Source organism: Colletes latitarsis, chromosome 3 (genome assembly GCF_051014445.1).
Source record: "Colletes latitarsis isolate SP2378_abdomen chromosome 3, iyColLati1, whole genome shotgun sequence".
In the NCBI taxonomy this organism is placed as follows: Eukaryota; Metazoa; Arthropoda; class Insecta; order Hymenoptera; family Colletidae; genus Colletes; species Colletes latitarsis.
Window position 1 is genome coordinate 13,050,809 of NC_135136.1, and position 23,817 is coordinate 13,074,625.

The following is a 23,817-nucleotide window of genomic DNA, read 5'->3' on the forward strand; positions in this document are numbered from 1 at the left end:
CTCATACTTTCGCATTCTTCACATAGTTGTTGAACAGATCCTGGGTTTTTTCTAGTTTGGAGCACGTAGTAATGTGGTACCACACTGAAACAGTCAATTAAACCTGGTTTCGATCAATATTTTAGAGGATAACGGATGTTAGGTCTAGGTTAGGCCTGGGATTTGCCCACATCAGACTCATACTTTCGCATTCTTCACATACTTGTTGAACAGATCCTGGGTTTTTTTCTGGTTTGGATCACGTAGTAATGTGGTACCACACTGAAACAGTCGATTAAACCTTGTTTCGAACAATATTTTTGAGGATATCGCATGTCAGGTCTAGGTTAGGCCTGGGATTTTCACTCATCAGACTCATACTTTCGCGTTCTTCACATACTTGTTGAACAGATCCTGGGTTTTTTCTGGATTCGATCACGTATTAATGTGGTACCACACTGACACTGTCAATTAAATCTGGTTTCCGTCAATATTTTAGAGGATAACACATGTTAGGTCTAGCTTAGGTCTGGGATTTGCCCTCATCAGGGTCATAATTTCGCAGTTATAACATACATGTTGACCTGATCGAGGGTTCTTTCTGCTTTGGAGCACGTAGCAAAGCGGTACCACATTAAAGCAGTCAATTAAACCTGGTTTCGATCAATGTTTTAGAGGATAACGCAAGTTATGTCTGACACAGTTCTGGGATTTGCCCTCATCAGGCTCATACTTTCGCGTTTTTCACATACTTGTGGAACAGATCCTGGGTTTTTTTCTGGTTTGGATCACGTAGTAATGTGGTACCACACTGAAACAGTCCATGAAACCTGGTTTCGATCAATATTTTAGAGGATAACGGATGTTAGGTCTAGGTTAGGCCTGGGATTTGCCCTCATCAGACTCATACTTTCGCATTCTTCACATAGTTGTTGAACAGATCCTGGGTTTTTTCTAGTTTGGAGCACGTAGTAATGTGGTACCACACTGAAACAGTCAATTAAACCAGGTTTCGATCAATATTTTAGAGGATAACGCATGTTAGGTCTGGGATATGTCTGGGATTTGCCCTCATCAGGGTCATATTTTCGCGTTTTTCACATACTTGTTGAACAGATCCTGGGATTTTTTCTGGTTTGGATCATGTAGTAATGTGGTACCACACTGAAACAGTCCATTAAACCTGGTTTCGATCAATATTTTAGAGGATAACGCATGTTAGGTCTAGGTTAGGTCTGGGATTTGCTCTCATCAGGCTCGTACTTTCGCATATTTCTCATACTTGATGGTCAGATTCTGGGCTTTTTCTGGTTTGGATCACGTAGTTATGTGGTACCACTCAGTATCGGTGCATTAAACCTGGTTTCGATCAATATTTTTGAGGATAACGCATGTTCTGTCTAGGTTAGGCCTGGGATTTGCCCACATCGGACTCATACTTTCGCATTCTTCACATACTTGTTGAACAGATCCTGGGTTTTTTTCTGGTTTGTATCACGTAGTAATGTGGAACCACACTGAAACAGTCGATTAAACCTTGTTTCGAACAATATTTTTGAGGATATCGCATGTTAGGTCTAGGTTAGGCCTGGGATTTTCCCTCATCAGACTCATACTTTCGCGTTCTTCACATACTTGTTGAACAGATCCCTGGTTTTTTCTGGATTCGATCACGTATTAATGTGGTACCACACTGAAACTGTCAATTAAATCTGGTTTCCGTCAATATTTTAGAGGATAACACATGTTAGGTCTAGCTTAGGTCTGGGATTTGCCCTCATCAGGGTCATAATTTCGCAGTTATAACATACATGTTGACCTGATCGAGGGTGTTTTCTGCTTTGGATCACGTAGCAAAGCGGTACCACATTAAAACAGTCAATTAAACCTGGTTTCGATCAATGTTTTAGAGGATAACGCAAGTTATGTCTGGGATAGTCCTGGGATTTGCCCTCATCAGGCTCATACTTTCGCGTTTTTCATATACTTGTTGAACAGATCCTGGGTTTTTCTGGTTTGGATCACGTTGTATTGTGGTACCACACTGATACAGACCATTAAACCTGGTTTGGATTAATATTTTAATGGATAACACATGTTAGGTCTAGGTTAGGTCTGGGATTTGCCCTCATCAGGGTCATACTTTCGCAGTTTTAACATACATGTTGAACAGATCCCTGGATTTTACTGGTTTGGATCACGTAGTAATGTGGTACCACACTGAAACAGTCAATTAAACCTGTATTCCATCAATATTTTAGAGGATAACATATGTTAGGCCCGGGTTAGGTCCAGGATTTGCCCTCATCAATCTCATACATTCGCTTTCTTCACATACTTCTTGAACAGATCCTGGGTTTTTTCTGGATTGGATCACGTAGTAATGTGGTACCACACTGAAACAGTCGATTAAACCTGGTTTCGATCAATATTTTTGAGGATAACGCATGTTAGGTCTAGCGTAGGTCTGGGATTTGCCCTCATCAGGGTCATAATTTCGCAGTTATAACATACATGTTGACCTGATCGTGGGTTTTTTCTGCTTTGGATCACGTAGCAAAGCGGTACCACATTAAAACAGTCAATCAAACCTGGTTTCGATCAATGTTTTAGAGGATAACGCAAGTTATGTCTGGGATAGTTCTGGGATTTGCACTCATCAGGCTCATACTTTCGCGTTTTTCATATACTTGTTGAACAGATCCTGGGTTTTTCTGGTTTGGATCACGTAGTATTGTGGTACCACACTGATACAGACCATTAAACCTGGTTTGGATTAATATTTTAATGGATAACACATGTTAGGTCTAGGTTAGGTCTGGGATTTGCCCTCATCAGGGTCATACTTTCGCAGTTTTAACATACATGTTGAACAGATCCCTGGATTTTACTGGTTTGGATCACGTAGTAATGTGGTACCACACTGAAACAGTCAATTAAACCTGTATTCCATCAATATTTTAGAGGATAACATATGTTAGGTCTGGGTTAGGTCCAGGATTTGCCCTCATCAAACTCATACATTCGCATTCTTCACATACTTCTTGAACAGATCCTGGGTTTTTTCTGGATTGGATCACGTAGTAATGTGGTACCACACTGAAACAGTCCATTAAACCTGGTTTCGATCAATAGTTTAGAGGATAACGCATGTTAGGTCTAGGTTAGGCCAGGGATTTGCCCACATCAGGGTCATACTTTCACATTTTTCGCGTACATGTTGGCCAGATCCTGGGTTTTTTCTGGTTTGGATCACGTAGTAATGTGGTACCACACTGAAACAGTCGATTAAACCTGGTTTCGATGAATATTTTTGAGGATAACGCATGTTAGGTCGAGGTTACGCCTGGGATTTTCCCTTATCAGACTCATAGATTCGCATCCTTCACATACCTGTTGAACAGATCCTGGGTTTTTTCTGGTTTGGATCACGTAGGAATGTGGTACCACACAGAAACAGTCAAATAAACCTCGTTTCGATCAATATTTTTGAGGATAACGCATGTTAGGTCTAGGTTAGGCCTGGGATTTTCCCTCATCAGACTCATACTTTCGCATTCTTCACATACTTGTTGAACAGATCCTGGGTTTTTTCTCGTTTGGATCACGCAGTAATGTGGTACCACACTGAAACAGTCAACTGAACCTGGTTTCCATCAATATTTTAGAGGATAACGCAAGTTAGGTCTGGGATAGGTCTGGGATTTGCCCTCATCAGGGTCATACTTTCGCAGTTTTAAAATACATGTTGACCTGATGGATGGTTTTTTCTGCATTGGTTCACGTAGTAATGTGGTACCACACAGAAACAGTCAATTAAACCTGGTCTCGATCAATATTTTATAGGATAACGCAAGTTAGGTCTGGGACAGGTCTGGGATTTGCCCTCATTAGGGTCATATTTTCGCGTTTTTCATATACTTGATGATCAGATCCCTGGCTTTTTCTGGTTTGGATCACGAACTAATGTGGTACCACACTGAAACAGTCCATTAAACCTGGTTGCGATCAATATTTTAGAGGATAACGCATGTTAGGTCTGGCTTAGGCCAGGGATTTGCCCTCATCAGGGTCATACTTTCGCAGTTTTAACATACATGTTGACCTGAGCGAGGGTTTTATCTGCTTTGGATCACGTAGTAATGTGGTACCACACTGAAACAGTCAATTAAATCTGGTCTTGATAAACATTTTAGAGGATAACGCATGTTAGGTCTGGGTTAGGTCTAGGATTTGCCCTCATCAGTCTCATACTTTCGCATTCTTCACATACTTCTTGAACAGATCCTGGGTTTTTTCTAGGTTCGATCACGTAGTAATGTGGTACCACACTGTAACAGACCATTAAACCTGGTTTCGATTAATATTTTAGAGGATAACACATCTTAGGCCTAGGTTAGGTCTGGGATTTGCCCTCATCAGGGTCATACTTTCGCAGTTTTAAAATACATGTTGACCTGATCGATGGTTTTTTTTGCTTTGGATCACGTAGTAAAGTGGTACCACACAGAAACAGTCAATTAAACCTGGTTTCGATCAATATTTTTGAGGATAACGCAAGTTATGTCTGGGTAAGTTCTGGGATTTGACCTCATCAGGCTCAGACTTTCGCGTTTTTCACATACTTGTTGAACAGATCCTGGATTTTTACTGGTTTGGATCACGTAGTAATGTGGTACCACACTGGAACAGTCGATTAAACCTTGTTTCGATCAATATTTTATAGGATAACGCAAGTTAGGTCTGGGATTTTCCCTCATCAGGGTCTTATTTACGCGTTTTTCACATACTTGTTGAACAGATCCATAGCTTTTTCTGGTTTGGATCACGATCTAATGTGGTACCACACTGAAACAGTCCATTAAACCTGGTCTCGGTCAATATTTTAGAGGATAGCGCATGTTAGGTCTAGGTTAGGCCAGGGATTTGCCCTCATCAGGGTCATAGTTTCGCAGTTTTAACATACATGTTGACATGAGCGAGGGTTTTTTCTGCTTTGGATCACGTAATAATGTGGTACCACACTGAAACAGTCAATTAAACCTGGTCTTGATAAATATTTTAGAGGATAACGCATGTTAGGTCTGGGTTAGGTCTAGGATTTGCCCTCATCAGGCTCATACTTTCGCATATTTCTCATACATCTTGAACAGATCCTGGGTTTTTTCTTGTTTCGATAACGTAGTAATGTGGTACCACACTGAGGCAGTCAATTAAACCCGGTTTCGATGAATATTTTAGAGGATAACACGTGTTAGGTCTAGGTTAGGTCTGGGATTTGCCCTCATCAGGGTCATACTTTCGCATTCTTCACATACTTCTTTAACAGATCCAGGGTTTTTGCTAGGTTTGATCACGTAGTAATGTGGTACCACACTGTAACAGACCATTAAACCTGGTTTCGATTAATATTTTAGAGGATAACACATGATAGGTCTAGGTTAGGTCTGGGATTTGCCCTCATCAGGGTCATACTTTCGCAGTTTTAAAATACATGTTGACCTGATCGATGGTTTTTTTTGCTTTGGATCACGTAGTAAAGTGGTACCACACTGAAGCAGTCAATTAAACCTGGTTTCGATCAATATTTTATAGGATAACGCAAGTTAGGTCTGCGACAGGACTGGGATTTGCCCTCATTAGGATCATATTTTCGCGTTTTTCACATACTTGTTTAGCAGATCCCAGGCTTTTTCTGGTTTGGATCACGCACTAATGTGGTACCACTCAGAAACAGTCCATTCAACCTGGTTTCGATAAATATTTTAGAGGATAACGCATCTTAGGTCTAGGTTAGGCCAGGGATTTGCCCTCATCGGGGTCATACTTTCGCATTCTTCACATACTTCTTTAACAGATCCTGGGTTTTTTCTAGGTTTGATCACGTAGTAATGTGGTACCACACTGTAACAGACCATTAAACCTGGTTTCGATTAATATTTTAGAGGATAACACATGATAGGTCTAGGTTAGGTCTGGGATTTGCCCTCATCAGGGTCATACTTTCGCAGTTTTAAAATACATGTTGACCTGATCGATGGTTTTTTTTGCTTTGGATCACGTAGTAATGTGGTACCACACTGAAACTGTCAATTACACGTGGTTTCCGTTAATATTTTAGAGGATAACACATGTTAGGTCTAGGTGAGGTCTAGGTTTTGCCCTCATCAGGGTCATACTTTCGCAGTCTTAACATACATGTTGTCCCGATCGAGGGTTTTTTTTGCTTTGGATCACGTAGTAAAGTGGTACCACACAGAAACAGTCAATTAAACCTGGTTTCGATCAATATTTTTGAGGATAACGCAATTTATGTCTGGATTAGTTCTGGGATTTGCCATCATCAGGGTCATACTTTCGCCTACTTCTCATTCTTGTTGGCCAGATCCTTTTCTTCCACAGGTTCGGATCATGTAGTAATGTGATGCCACACTGAAGCAGTCAATTAATCCTGGTCTTGATAAATATTTTAGAGGATAACGCAAGTTATGTCTGGGTAAGTTCTGGGATTTGACCTCATCAGGCTCAGACTTTCGCGTTTTTCACATACTTGTTGAACAGATCCTGGGTTTTTTTCTGGTTTGGATCACGTAGTAATGTGGTACCACACTGAAACAGTCGATTAAACCTTGTTTCGAACAATATTTTTGAGGATATCGCATGTTAGGCCTAGGTTAGGCCTGGGATTTTCCCTCATCAGACTCATACTTTCGCGTTCTTCACATACTTGTTGAACAGATCCTGTCTTTTTTCTGGATTCGATCACGTATTAATGTGGTACCACACTGACACTGTCAATTAAATCTGGTTTCCGTCAATATTTTAGAGGATAACACATGTTAGGTCTAGCTTAGGTCTGGGATTTGCCCTCATCAGGGTCTTAATTTCGCAGTTATAACGTACATGTTGACCTGATCGAGGGTTTTTTCTGCATTGGATCACGTAGTAAAGAGGTACCACACGGAAACAGTCAATTAAACCAGGTTTCGATCAATATTTTATAGGATAACGCAAGTTAGGTCTGGGATTTTCCCTCATCAGGGTCATATTTTCGCGTATTTCACATACTTGTTGAACATATCCCTGGCTTTTACTGGTTTGGTTAACGAACTAATGTGGCACCACACTGAAACAGTCCATTAAACCTGGTTTCGATCAATATTTTAGAGGATAGCGCATGTTAGGTCTAGGTTAGGCCAGGGATTTGCCCTCATCAGGGTCATAGTTTCGCAGTTTTAACATACATGTTGACCTGAGCGAGGGTGTTTTCTGCTTTGGATCACGTAGTAATGTGGTACCACACTGAAACAGTCAATTAAATCTGGTCTTGATAAGTATTTTAGAGGATAACGCATGGCAGGTCTGGGTTAGGTCTAGGATTTGCCCTCATCAGGCTCATACTGTCGCATATTTCTCATACTTGTTGGCTAGATCCTGGGCTTTTTCTGGATTGGAACACGTAGTAATGTGGTACCACACTGAAACTGTCAATTACACGTGGTTTCCGTTAATATTTTAGAGGATAACACATGTTAGGTCTAGGTGAGGTCTAGGTTTTGCCCTCATCAAGGTCATACTTTCGCAGTCTTAACATACATGTTGACCCGATCGAGGGTTTTTTTTGCTTTCGATCACGTAGTAAAGTGGTACCACACAGAAACAGTCAATTAAACCTGGTTTCGATCAATATTTTTGAGGATAACGCAATTTATGTCTGGATTAGTTCTGGGATTTGCCATCATCAGGGTCATACTTTCGCCTACTTCTCATTCTTGTTGGCCAGATCCTTTTCTTCCACAGGTTCGGATCATGTAGTAATGTGATGCCACACTGAAGCAGTCAATTAATCCTGGTCTTGATAAATATTTTAGAGGATAACGCAAGTTATGTCTGGGTAAGTTCTGGGATTTGACCTCATCAGGCTCAGACTTTCGCGTTTTTCACATACTTGTTGAACAGATCCTGGGTTTTTTTCTGGTTTGGATCACGTAGTAATGTGGTACCACACTGAAACAGTCGATTAAACCTTGTTTCGAACAATATTTTTGAGGATATCGCATGTTAGGTCTAGGTTAGGCCTGGGATTTTCCCTCATCAGACTCATACTTTCGCGTTCTTCACATACTTGTTGAACAGATCCTGGGTTTTTTCTGGATTCGATCACGTATTAATGTGGTACCACACTGACACTGTCAATTAAATCTGGTTTCCGTCAATATTTTAGAGGATAACACATGTTAGGTCTAGCTTAGGTCTGGGATTTGCCCTCATCAGGGTCATAATTTCGCAGTTATAACGTACATGTTGACCTGATCGAGGGTTTTTTCTGCTTTGGATCACGTAGCAAAGCGGTACCACATTAAAACAGTCAATTAAACCTTGTTTCGAACAATATTTTTGAGGATATCGCATGTTAGGTCTAGGTTAGGCCTGGGATTTTCCCTCATCAGGCTCATACTTTCGCGTTTTTCATATACTTGTTGAACAGATCCTGGGTTTTTCTGGTTTCGATCACGTTGTATTGTGGTACCACACTGATACAGACCATTAAACCTGGTTTGGATTAATATTTTAATGGATAACACATGTTAGGTCTAGGTTAGGTCTGGGATTTGCCCTCATCAGGGTCATACTTTCGCATTTTTAACATACATGTTGAACAGATCCCTGGATTTTACTGGTTTGGATCACGTAGTAATGTGGTACCACACTGAAACAGTCAATTAAACCTGTATTCCATCAATATTTTAGAGGATAACATATGTTAGGCCCGGGTTAGGTCCAGGATTTGCCCTCATCAATCTCATACATTCGCATTCTTCACATACTTCTTGAACAGATCCTGGGTTTTTTCTGGATTGGATCACGTAGTAATGTGGTACCACACTGAAACAGTCGATTAAACCTGGTTTCGATCAATATTTTTGAGGATAACGCATGTTAGATCTAGGTTAGGCCTGGGATTTTCGCTCATCAGACTCATACTTTCGCATTCTTCCCATACTTGTTGAACAGATCCTGGGTTTCTTCTGGTTTGGATCACGTAGTAATGTGGTACCACACTGAAACAGTCAATTAAACCTGGTTTCGATCAATATTTTAGAGGATAACGCATGTTAGGTCTAGCTTAGGTCTGGGATTTGCCCTCATCAGGGTCATAATTTCGCAGTTATAACATACATGTTGACCTGATCGGGGGGTTTTTCTGCTTTGGATCACGTAACAAATCGGTACCACATTAAAACAGTCAATTAAACCTGGTTTCGATCAATGTTTTAGAGGATAACGCAAGTTATGTCTGGGATAGTTCTGGGATTTGCCCTCATCAGGCTCATACTTTCGCGTTTTTCATATACTTGTTGAACAGATCCTGGGTTTTTCTGGTTTTGATCACGTAGTATTGTGGTACCATACTGAGACAGACCATTAAACCTGGTTTCGATTAATATTTTAGAGGATAACACATGTTAGGCCTAGGTTAGGTCGGGAATTTGCCCTCATCAGGGTCATACTTTCGCATTCTTCACATACTTGTTGAACAGATCCTGGGTTTTTCTCTGGTTTGGATCACGTAGTAATGTGGTACCACACTGAAACAGTCGATTAAACCTGGTTTCGATGAATATTTTTGAGGATAACGCATGTTAGGTCGAGGTTACGCCTGGGATTTTCCCTCATCAGACTCATAGATTCGCATCCTTCACATACTTGTTGAACAGATCCTGGGTTTTTTCTCGTTTGGATCACGCAGTAATGTGGTACCACACGGAAACAGTCAACTGAACCTGGTTTCCATCAATATTTTAGAGGATAACGCAAGTTAGGTCTGGGATAGGTCTGGGATTTGCCCTCATCAGGGTCAAATTTTCGCATTTTTCACATACTTGTTGAACAGATCCTGGAATTTTTTCTGGTTTGGATCATGTGGTAGTGTGGTACCACACTGAAACAGACCATTAAAACTGGTGTCGATTGATATTTTAGAGGATAACACATGTTAGGTCTAGGTTAGGTCTGGGATTTGCCCTCATCCGGGTCATACTTTCGCATAATTCTCATACTTGTTGAACAGATCCCTGGCTTTTTCTGGTTTGGATCACGTACTAATGTGGTCCCACTCTGAAACAGTCCATTAAACCTGGGTTCGATCAATATTTTAGAGGATAACGCATGTTAGGGGTAGGTTAGCCCTGGGATTTGCACTCATCAGGGTCATATTTTCGCATTTTTCACATACTTGTTGAACAGATCCTGGGCTTTTCTGGTTTGGATCACGTAGTAATGTGGTACCACACTGAAACAGTCGATTAATCCTGATTTCGATCAATATTTTAGAGGATAACACACGTTAAGTCTAGGTTAGGTCTAGGATTTGCCCTCACCAGACTCATACTTTCGCATTCTTCACATACTTCTTGAACAGATCCTGGGTTTTTTCTTGTTTCGATCACGTAGTAATGTGGTACCACACTGAGACAGTCAATTAAACCCGGTTTCGATGATTATTTTAGAGGATAACACATGTTAGGTCTAGGTTAGGTCTGGTATTTGCCCTCATCAGGGTCATACTTTCGCAGTTTTCAAATACATGTTGACCTGATCGATGGTTTTTTCTGCTTTGGATCACGTAGTAAAGTGGTACCACCCTGAAACAGTCAATTAAACCTGGTTTCGATCAATATTTTATAGGATAACGCAAGTTAGGTCTGCGACAGGCCTGGGATTTGCCCTCATTAGGATCATATTTTCGCGTTTTTCACATACTTGTTGAGCAGATCCCAGGCTTTTTCTGGTTTGGATCACGTACTAATGTGGTACCACTCAGAAACAGTCCATTCAACCTGTTTTCGATAAATATTTTAGAGGATAGCGCATGTTAGGTCTAGGTTAGGCCAGGGATTTGCCCTCATCAGGGTCATAGTTTCGCAGTTTTAACATACATGTTGACCTGAGCGAGGGTTTTTTCTGCTTTGGATCACGTAGTAATGTGGTACCACACTGAAACAGTCAATTAAATCTGGTCTTGACAAAATATTTTAGAGGATAACGCATGTTAGGTCTGGGTTAGGTCTAGGATTTGCCCTCATCAGGCTCATACTGTCGCATATTTCTCATACTTGTTGGCTAGATCCTGGGCTTTTTCTGGTTTGGATCACGTAGTAATGTGGTACCACACTCAAGCAGTTGATTAAACCTTGTTTCGATCAATATTTTATAGGATAACGCAAGTTAGGTCTGGGATTTTCCCTCATCAGGGTCATATTTTTGCGTTTTTCCCATACTTGTTGAGCAGATCCCAGGCTTTTTCTGGTTTGGATCACGTACCAATGTGGTACCACTCGGAAACAGTCCATTCAACGTGGTTTCGATCAATATTTTAGAGGATAACGCATGTTAGGTCTAGGTTAGGCCAGGGATTTGCCCTCATCAGGGTCATACTTTCGCAGTTTTAACATACATGTTGACCTGAGCGAGGGTTTTTTGTGCTTTGGATCACGTAGTAATGTGGTACCACACTGAAGCAGTCAATTAAATCTGGTCTTGATAAATATTTAAGAGGATAACGCATGTTAGGTCTGGGTTAGGTCTTGGATTTGCCCTCATCAGTCTCATACTTTCGCATTCTTCACATACTTCTTGAACAGATCCTGGGTTTTTTCTAGGTTCGATCACGTAGTAATGTGGTACCACACTGTAACAGACCATTAAACCTGGTTTCGATTAATATTTTAGAGGATAACACATGTTAGGTCTAGGTTAGGTCCGGGATTTGCCCTCATCAGGATCATACTTTCGCAGTTTTAAAATACATGTTGACCCGATCGAGGGTTTTTTTTGCTTTGGATCACGTAGTAAAGTGGTACCACACAGAAACAGTCAATTAAACCTGGTTTCGATCAATATTTTAGAGGATAACGCATGTTAGGTCTCGGTTAGGCCTCGGATTTGCCCTCATCAGGGTCATACTTTCGCATTCTTCACATACTTCTTGAACAGATCCTGGGTTTTTTCTTGGTTCGATCACGTAGTAATGTGGTACCACACTGTAACAGACCATTAAACCTGGTTTCGATTAATATTTTAGAGGATAACACATGATAGGTCTAGGTTAGGTCTGGGATTTGCCCTCATCAGGGTCATACTTTCGCAGTTTTAAAATACATGTTGACCTGATCGATGGTTTTTTTTGCTTTGGATCACGTAGTAAAGTGGTACCACACTGAAACAGTCAATTAAACCTGGCTTCGATCAATATTTTAGAGAATAATTCATGTTAGGTCTGGGTTAGGTCTGGGATTTGCTCTCATGAGGCTCGTACTTTCGCATATTTCTCATACTTGATGGCCAGAACCTGGGCTTTTTCTGGTTTGGATCACGTAGTAACGTGGTACCACACTGAAACAGTCGATTAAACCTGGTTTCGATCAATATTTTTGAGGATAACGCAAGTTATGTCTGGATTAGCTCTGGCATTTGCCATCATCAGGCACATACTTTCGCATACTTCTCATTCTTGTTGGCCAGATCCTTTTCTTCCACTGGTTTGGATCACGTAGTAATGTGATGCCACACTGAAACAGTCAATTAATCCTGGTCTTGATAAATATTTTAGAGGATAACGCAAGTTATGTCTGGGTTAGGTCGGGGATGTGCCCTCGTCAGGCTCATACTTTCGCATATATCTCATACTTCATGGCTAGATCCTGGGCTTTTTCTGCATTAGATCACGTAGTAAAGTGGTACCACACTGAGACAGTCAATTAATCCTGGTCTTGATAATTATTTTAGAGGATAACGCAAGTTATGTCTGGGTAAGTTCTGGGATTTGACCTCATCAGGCTCAGACTTTCGCGTTTTTCACATACTTGTTGAACAGATCCTGGGTTTTTTCTTGTTTGGATCACGTAGTAATGTGGTACCACACTAAAACAGTCCATTAAACCTGGTTTCGATCAATATTTTAGAGAATAATTCTTGTTAGGTCTGGGATTTGCTCACATCAGGCTCATTCTTTCGCATATTTCTCATACTTGATGGCTAGGTCCAAGGCTCTTTCTGGATTGCATCACGTAGTAATGTAGTACCACACTGAAACAGTCAATAAAACCTGGTTTCGATCAATATTTTAGAGGATAACGCATGTTAGGTCTGGAATAGGTCTGGGATTTGCCCCCATCAGACTCATACTTTCGCATTTTTCACATACTTGTTGAACAGATCCTGGGTTTTTTTCTGGTTTGGATCACGTAGTAGTGTGGTACCACACTGAAACAGCCGATTAAACCTGGTTTCGATCAATATTTTAGAGGATAACGCATGTTATGTCTAGGTTAGGCCTGGGATTTGCCCTCATCAGACTCATACTTTCGCATTCTGCACATACTTGTTGAACGGATCCTGGGTTTTTTCTGGTTTGCATCACGTTGTAATGTGGTACCACACTGAAACAATCAGTTAAACCTGGTCTTGATAAATATATTAGAGGATAACGCATGTTAGGTCTGGGATAGGTCTGGGATTTGCCCTCATTAGGGACATACTTTCGCAGTTTTAACATACATGTTGACCTGATCGAGGTTTTTTTCTCCTTTGGATCACGTAGTAAAGTGGTACCACACTAAAACAGTCAATTAAACCTGGTTTCGATCAAAATTTTAGAGGATACCGCAAGTTATGTCTGGGATAGGTCTGGGATTTGCCCACATCAGACTCATACTTTCGCGTTTTTCACATACTTGTTGAACAGATCCTGGGTTTTTTCTGGTTTGGATCACGCAGTAATGTGGTACCACACTGCAACAGTCCACTAAACCTGGTTTCGATCAATATTTTAGAAGATAACGCATGTTATGTCTAGGTTAGGCCTGGGATTTGCCCTCATCGGACTCATACTTACGCATACTTCACATACTTGTTAAACAGATCCTGGGTTTTTTTCTGGTTTGGATCACGTAGTAATGTGGTACCACACTGAAACAGTCGATTAAACCTGGTTTCGATCAATATTTTTGAGGATAACACACGTTAAGTCTCGGTTAGGTCTAGGATTTGCCCTCACCAGACTCATACTTTCGCATTCTTCACATACTTCTTGAACAGATCCTGGGCTTTTCTGGTTTGGATCACGTAGTAATGTGGTACCACACTGAAACAGTCGATTAATCCTGATTTCGATCAATATTTTAGAGGATAACACACGTTAAGTCTAGGTTAGGTCTAGGATTTTCACTCATCAGACTCATACTTTCGCATTTTTCACATACTTGTTGAACAGATCCTGGGCTTTTCTGGTTTGGATCACGTAGTAATGTGGTACCACACTGAAACAGTCGATTAATCCTGATTTCGATCAATATTTTAGAGGATAACACACGTTATTTCTAGGTTAGGTCTAGGGTTTGCCCTCACCAGACTCATACTTTCGCATTCTTCACATACTTCTTGAACAGATCCTGGGTTTTTTCTTGTTTCGATCACGTAGTAATGTGGTACCACACTGAGACAGTCAATTAAACCCGGTTTCGATGATTATTTTAGAGGATAACACATGTTAGGTCTAGGTTAGGTCTGGTATTTGCCCTCATCAGGGTCATACTTTCGCAGTTTTCAAATACATGTTGACCTGATCGATGGTTTTTTCTGCTTTGGATCACGTAGTAAAGTGGTACCACCCTGAAACAGTCAATTAAACCTGGTTTCGATCAATATTTTATAGGATAACGCAAGTTAGGTCTGCGACAGGCCTGGGATTTGCCCTCATTAGGATCATATTTTCGCGTTTTTCACATACTTGTTGAGCAGATCCCAGGCTTTTTCTGGTTTGGATCACGTACTAATGTGGTACCACTCAGAAACAGTCCATTCAACCTGTTTTCGATAAATATTTTAGAGGATAGCGCATGTTAGGTCTAGGTTAGGCCAGGGATTTGCCCTCATCAGGGTCATAGTTTCGCAGTTTTAACATACATGTTGACCTGAGCGAGGGTTTTTTCTGCTTTGGATCACGTAGTAATGTGGTACCACACTGAAACAGTCAATTAAATCTGGTCTTGACAAAATATTTTAGAGGATAACGCATGTTAGGTCTGGGTTAGGTCTAGGATTTGCCCTCATCAGGCTCATACTGTCGCATATTTCTCATACTTGTTGGCTAGATCCTGGGCTTTTTCTGGTTTGGATCACGTAGTAATGTGGTACCACACTCAAGCAGTTGATTAAACCTTGTTTCGATCAATATTTTATAGGATAACGCAAGTTAGGTCTGGGATTTTCCCTCATCAGGGTCATATTTTTGCGTTTTTCCCATACTTGTTGAGCAGATCCCAGGCTTTTTCTGGTTTGGATCACGTACTAATGTGGTACCACTCGGAAACAGTCCATTCAACGTGGTTTCGATCAATATTTTAGAGGATAACGCATGTTAGGTCTAGGTTAGGCCAGGGATTTGCCCTCATCAGGGTCATACTTTCGCAGTTTTAACATACATGTTGACCTGAGCGAGGGTTTTTTGTGCTTTGGATCACGTAGTAATGTGGTACCACACTGAAGCAGTCAATTAAATCTGGTCTTGATAAATATTTAAGAGGATAACGCATGTTAGGTCTGGGTTAGGTCTAGGATTTGCCCTCATCAGTCTCATACTTTCGCATTCTTCACATACTTCTTGAACAGATCCTGGGTTTTTTCTAGGTTCGATCACGTAGTAATGTGGTACCACACTGTAACAGACCATTAAACCTGGTTTCGATTAATATTTTAGAGGATAACACATGTTAGGTCTAGGTTAGGTCCGGGATTTGCCCTCATCAGGGTCATACTTTCGCAGTTTTAAAATACATGTTGACCCGATCGAGGGTTTTTTTTGCTTTGGATCACGTAGTAAAGTGGTACCACACAGAAACAGTCAATTAAACCTGGTTTCGATCAATATTTTTGAGGATAACGCAAGTTATGTCTGGAGTAGTTCTGGGATTTGCCATCATCAGGCTCATACTTTCGCATACTTCTCATTCTTGTTGGCCAGATCCTTTCCTTCCACTGGTTTGGATCATGTAGTAATGTGATGCCACACTGAAGCAGTCAATTAATCCTGGTCTTGATAAATATTTTAGAGGATAACGCAAGTTATGTCTGGGTAAGTTCTGAGATTTGACCTCATCAGGCTCAGACTTTCGCGTTTTTCACATACTTGTTGGCTAGATCCTGGGCTTTTTCTGGTTTGGATCACGTAGTAATGTGGTACCACACTGAAACAGTCGATTAAACCTTGTTTCGATCAATATTTTATAGGATAACGCTAGTTAGGTCTGGGATTTTCCCTCATCAGGGTCATATTTTTGCGTTTTTCACATACTTGTTGAGCAGATCCCAGGCTTTTTCTGGTTTGGATCACGTACTAATGTGGTACCACTCGGAAACAGTCCATTCAACGTGGTTTCGATCAATATTTTATAGGATAACGCAAGTTAGGTCTGCGGCAGGACTGGGATTTGCCCTCATTAGGATCATATTTTCGCGTTTTTCACATACTTGTTGAACAGATCCTGGGTTTTTTCTGCTTTGGATCACGTAATAATGTGGTACCACACTGAAACAGTCAATTAAACCTGGTCTTGATAGATATTTTAGAGGATAACGCATGTTAGGTCTGGGTTAGGTTTAGGATTTGCCCTGATCAGGCTCATACTGTCGCATATTTCTCATACATCTTGAACAGATCCTGGGTTTTTTCTTGTTTCGATCACGTAGTAATGTGGTACCACACTGAGACAGTCAATTAAACCCGGTTTCGATGAATATTTTAGAGGATAACACGTGTTAGGTCTAGGTTAGGTCTGGGATTTGCCCCCATCAGGGTCATACTTTCGCAGTTTTCAAATACATGTTGACATGATCGATGGTTTTTTCTGCTTTGGATCACGTAGTAAAGTGGTACCACCCTGAAACAGTCAATTAAACCTGGTTTCGATCAATATTTTATAGGATAACGCAAGTTAGGTCTGCGACAGGACTGGGATTTGCCCTCATTAGGATCATATTTTCGCGTTTTTCACATACTTGTTGAGCAGATCCCAGGCTTTTTCTGGTTTGGATCACGTACTAATGTGGTACCACTCAGAAACAGTCCATTCAACCTGGTTTCGATAAATATTTTAGAGGATAACGCATCTTAGGTCTAGGTTAGGCCAGGGATTTGCCCTCATCAGGGTCATACTTTCGCATTCTTCACATACTTCTTGAACAGATCCTGGGTTTTTTCTAGGTTCGATCACGTAGTAATGTGGTACCACACTGTAACAGACCATTAAACCTGGTTTCGATTAATATTTTAGAGGATAACACATGATAGGTCTAGGTTAGGTCTGGGATTTGCCCTCATCAGGGTCATACTTTCGCAGTTTTAAAATACATGTTGACCTGATCGATGGTTTTTTTTGCTTTGGATCACGTAGTAAAGTGGTACCACACTGAAACAGTCAATTAAACCTGGTTTCGATCAATATTTTAGAGGATAACGCATGTTAGGTCTCGGTTAGGCCTCGGATTTGCCCTCATCAGGGTCATACTTTCGCATTCTTCACATACTTCTTGAACAGATCCTGGGTTTTTTCTTGGTTCGATCACGTAGTAATGTGGTACCACACTGTAACAGACCATTAAACCTGGTTTCGATTAATATTTTAGAGGATAACACATGATAGGTCTAGGTTAGGTCTGGGATTTGCCCTCATCAGGGTCATACTTTCGCAGTTTTAAAATACATGTTGACCTGATCGATGGTTTTTTTTGCTTTGGATCACGTAGTAAAGTGGTACCACACTGAAACAGTCAATTAAACCTGGTTTCGATCAATATTTTAGAGAATAATTCATGTTAGGTCTGGGTTAGGTCTGGGATTTGCTCTCATGAGGCTCGTACTTTCGCATATTTCTCATACTTGATGGCCAGAACCTGGGCTTTTTCTGGTTTGGATCACGTAGTAACGTGGTACCACACTGAAACAGTCGATTAAACCTGGTTTCGATCAATATTTTTGAGGATAACGCAAGTTATGTCTGGATTAGCTCTGGGATTTGCCATCATCAGGCACATACTTTCGCATACTTCTCATTCTTGTTGGCCAGATCCTTTTCTTCCACTGGTTTGGATCACGTAGTAATGTGATGCCACACTGAAACAGTCAATTAATCCTGGTCTTGATAAATATTTTAGAGGATAACGCAAGTTATGTCTGGGTTAGGTCGGGGATGTGCCCTCGTCAGGCTCATACTTTCGCATATATCTCATACTTCATGGCTAGATCCTGGGCTTTTTCTGCATTAGATCACGTAGTAAAGTGGTACCACACTGAGACAGTCAATTAATCCTGGTCTTGATAATTATTTTAGAGGATAACGCAAGTTATGTCTGGGTAAGTTCTGGGATTTGACCTCATCAGGCTCAGACTTTCGCGTTTTTCACATACTTGTTGAACAGATCCTGGGTTTTTTCTTGTTTGGATCACGTAGTAATGTGGTACCACACTAAAACAGTCCATTAAACCTGGTTTCGATCAATATTTTAGAGAATAATTCTTGTTAGGTCTGGGATTTGCTCACATCAGGCTCATTCTTTCGCATATTTCTCATGCTTGATGGCTAGGTCCTAGGCTCTTTCTGGATTGCATCACGTAGTAATGTAGTACCACACTGAAACAGTCAATAAAACCTGGTTTCGATCAATATTTTAGAGGATAACGCATGTTAGGTCTGGAATAGGTCTGGGATTTGCCCCCATCAGACTCATACTTTCGCATTTTTCACATACTTGTTGAACAGATCCTGGGTTTTTTTTCTGGTTTGGATCACGTAGTAGTGTGGTACCACACTGAAACAGCCGATTAAACCTGGTTTCGATCAATATTTTAGAGGATAACGCATGTTATGTCTAGGTTAGGCCTGGGATTTGCCCTCATCAGACTCATACTTTCGCATTCTTCACATACTTGTTGAACGGATCCTGGGTTTTTTCTGGTTTGCATCACGTTGTAATGTGGTACCACACTGAAACAATCAGTTAAACCTGGTCTTGATAAATATATTAGAGGATAACGCATGTTAGGTCTGGGATAGGTCTGGGATTTGCCCTCATCAGGGACATACTTTCGCAGTTTTAACATACATGTTGACCTGATCGAGGGTTTTTTCTCCTTTGGATCACGTAGTAAAGTGGTACCACACTAAAACAGTCAATTAAACCTGGTTTCGATCAAAATTTTAGAGGATAACGCAAGTTATGTCTGGGATAGGTCTGGGATTTGCCCTCATCAGACTCATACTTTCGCGTTTTTCACATACTTGTTGAACAGATCCTGGGTTTTTTCTGGTTTGGATCACGCAGTAATGTGGTACCACACTGCAACAGTCCACTAAACCTGGTTTCGATCAATATTTTAGAAGATAACGCATGTTATGTCTAGGTTAGGCCTGGGATTTGCCCTCATCAGACTCATACTTACGCATACTTCACATACTTGTTAAACAGATCCTGGGTTTTTTTCTGGTTTGGATCACGTAGTAATGTGGTACCACACTGAAACAGTCGATTAAACCTGGTTTCGATCAATATTTTTGAGGATAACGCATGCTAGGTCTAGGTTAGGCCTGGGATTTTCACTCATCAGACTCATACTTTCGCATTCTTCACATACTTGTTGAACGGATCCTGGGTTTTTTCTGGTTCGGATCACGTAGTAATGTGGTACCACACTGAAACATTCAATTAAACCTGGTCTTGATAAATATTTTAGAGGGTAACGCATATTAGGTCTGGGTAAGGTCTAGGATTTGCCATCATCAGGCTCATACTTTCGCATATTTCTAATACTTCATGGCTAGATCCTGGGCTATTTCTGGATCGGATCAGGTAGTAAAGTGGTGCCACACTAAAACAGTCGATTAAACCTGGTTTCGATCAATATTTTAGAGGATAACGCATGTTAGGTCTAGGTTAGGCCTGGGATTTGCCCTCATCAGTGTCATTCTTTCGCAGTTTTAACATACATGTTGACCTAATCGAGGGTTTTTTCTGCTTTGCATCACGTAGTAAAGTGGTACCACACTAAAATAGCCAATTAAACCTGGTCTTGATAAATATTTTTGAGGATAACGCATGTTAGGTCTAGGTTAGGCCTGTGATTTGCCCTGATCAGGGACATACTTTCGCAGTTTTAACATACATGTTGACATGATCGAGGGTTTTTTCTCCTTTGGATCACGTAGTAAAGTGGTACCACACTAAAACAGTCAATTAAACCTGGTTTCCATCAATATTTTAGAGGATAACGCAAGTTATGTCTGGGATAGGTCTGGGATTTGCCCTCATCAGACTCATACTTTCGCGTTTTTCACATACTTGTTGAGCAGATCCTGGGTTTTTTATGGTATGGATCACGTAGTAATGTGGTACCACACTAAAACAGTCCATAAAACCTGGTTTCGATCAATATTTTAGAGAATAATTCTTGTTAGGTCTAGGTTAGGTCTGGGATTTGCTCACATCAGGCTCATTCTTTCGCATATTTCTCATACATGATGGCTAGATCCTAGGCTCTTTCTGGATTGCATCACGTAGTAATGTAGTACCACACTGAAACAGTCAATAAAACCTGATTTCCATCAATATTTTAGAGAATCGTTCATGATAGGTCTAGTTTAAGTGTGGGATTTGCTCTCATCAGACTCATTCTTTCGCATATTTCTCATACTTGAAGGCTAGATCCTGGGCTTTTTCTGGATTGCATCACGTAGTAATGTAGTACAACACTGAAACAGTCAATTAAACCTGGTTGCCATCAATATTTTAGAGGACAACGCATGTTAGGTCTAGGCTAGTCCTGGGATTTGCCCTCATCGGGGTCATACTATCACAGTTTTAACATACATGTTGACCTGATCGAGAGTTTTCTCTGCTTTGGATCACGTAGTAAAGTGGTACCACACTGAAACAGTCAACTAAACCTGGTTTCGATCAATATTTTAGAGGATAACGCATGTTAGGTCTAGGTTAGGCCTCGGATTTGCCCTCATCAGGGTCATACTTTCGCAGTTTTAACATACATGTTGACCTGATCGAGGGTTTTTTCTGCTTTCGATCACATAGTAAAGTGGTACCACACTGAAACAGTCGATTAAACCTGGTTTCGATCAATATTTTAGAGGATAACGCAAGTTAGGTCTGGGATAGGTCTGGGATTTGCCCTCATCAGACACATACTTTCGCGTTTTTCACATACTTGTTGAACAGATCCTGGGTTTTTTATGGTTTGGTTCACGTAGTAATGTGGTACCTCACTGAAACAGTCCATTAAACCTGGTTTCGATCAATATTTTAGAGGACGACGCAAGTTAGGTCTGGGATAGTTGTGGGATTTGCCCTCATCAGGGTCATACTTTCGCAGTTTTAACATACATGTTGACCTGATCGAGGGTTTTTTCTGCTTTCGATCACGTAGTAAAGTGGTACCACACTGAAACAGTCCATTAAACCTGGTTTCGATCAATATTTTAGAGGATAACGCAAGTTAGGTCTGGGATAGGTCTGGGATTCGCCCTCATCAGGCTCATACTTTCGCGTTTTTCACATACTTCTTGAACAGATCCTGGGTTTTTTCTGGTTTGGGTCACGTAGTAATGTGAAACCACATTGAAACAGTCCATTAAACCTGGTTCCGATTAATATTTTAGAGGATAACGCATGTTAGGTCTAGGTTAGGTCTGAGATTTGCCCTCATCAGGCTCATACTTTCGCAGTTTTAACATACATGTTGACCTGATCGAGGGTTTTTTCAGCTTTGGATCACGTAGTAAAGTGGTACCACACTGAAACTGTCCATTAAACTTGGTTTCGATCAATATTTTAGATGATGACGCTTGTTAGGTCTAGGTTAGTTCTGGGATTTGCTCTCATAAGGCTCATTCTTTCGCATATTTCACATACTTGTTAAACAGATCCTGGGTTTTTTCAGGTTTGGATCACGCAGTAATTTGGTACCACACTGCAACAGTCCACTAAACCTGGTTTCGATCAATATTTTAGAGGATAACGCAAGTTATGTCTGGGATAGGTCTGGGATTTGCCCCCATCAGACCCATACTTTCGCATATTTCTCATACTTAATGGCTAGAGCCTGGGCTATTTCTGCATTGGATCACGTAGTAATGTGGTACCACACTGAAACAGTCAATCAAACCTGGTTTCGATCAATATTTTAGAGGATAACGCATGTTAGGTCTGGAATAGGTCTGGGATTTGCCCCCACCAGACTCATACTTTCGCATTTTTCACATACTTGTTGAACAGATCCTGGGTTTTTTTTCTGGTTTGGATCACGTAGTAGTGTGGTACCACACTGAAACAGCCGATTAAACCTGGTTTCGATCAATATTTTAGAGGATAACGCATGTTATGTCTAGGTTAGGCCTGGGATTTGCCCTCATCAGACTCATACTTTCGCATTCTTCACATACTTGTTGAACGGATCCTGGGTTTTTTCTGCTTTGGATCAAGTAGAAAAGTGGTGCCACACTAAAACAGTCTATTAAACCTGGTTTCGATCAATATTTTAGAGGATAACGCATGTTAGGTCTAGGTTAGGCCTGGGATTTGCCCTCATCAGTGTCATACTTTTGCAGTTTTAACATATATGTTGCCCTAATCGAGGGTTTTTTCTGGTTTGGATTACGTAGCAAAGTGGTACCACACTAAAACAGTCAATTAAACCTGGTTTCGATCAATATTTTAGAGGATAACGCAAGTTATGTCTGGGTTAGGCCTGGGATTATCACCCATCAGACTCATACTTTCGCGTTTTTCACATACTTGTTGAACTGATCCTGGGTTTTTTTCTGGTTTGGATCGCGCAGTAATGTGGTACCACACTGAAACAGTCCATTAAACCTGGTATCGATCAATATTTTAGAGAATAATTCATGTTAGGTCTAGGTTTGGTCTGGGATTTGCTCACATAAGTCTCATTCTTTCGCATATTTCTCATACTTGATGGCTAGATCCTAGGCTTTCTCTGGATTGCATCACGTAGTAATGTAGTACCACACTAAAACAGTCTATTAAACCTGGTTTCGATCAATATTTTAGAGGATAACGCATGTTAGGTCCAGGTTAGGCCTGGGATTTGCCCTCATCAGTGTCATGCTTTTGCAGTTTTAACATATATGTTGCCCTAATCGAGGGTTTTTTCTGCTTTCGATCACGTCGCAAAGTGGTACCACACTAAAACAGTCAATTAAACCTGGTTTCGATAAATATTTTAGAGGACAACGCAAGTTATGCCTGGGATAGGCCTGGGATTTGCCCTCATCAGTGTCATACTTTTGCAGTTTTAACATACATGTTGACCTAATCGAGGGTTTTTTCTGCTTTGGATCAAGTAGAAGAGTGGTGCCACACTAAAACAGTCCATTAAACCTGGTTTCGATCAATATTCTAGAGGATAACGCAAGTTATGTCTGGGATAGGTCTGGGATTTGCCCTCATCAGGCTCATACTTTCGCGTTTTTCACATACTTGTTGAACAGATCCTGGGTTTTTTCTGGTTTGGATCGCGCAGTAATGTGGTACGACACTGAAACAGTCCATTAAACCTGGTTTCGATCAATATTTTAGAGAATAATTCATGTTAGGTCTAGGTTTGGTCTGGGATTTGCTCACATAAGGCTCATTCTTTCGCATATTTCTCATACTTGATGGCTAGATCCTAGGCTTTTTCTGGATTGCATCACGTAGTAATGTAGTACCACACTGAAACAGTCAATAAAACCTGGTTTCCATCAATATTTT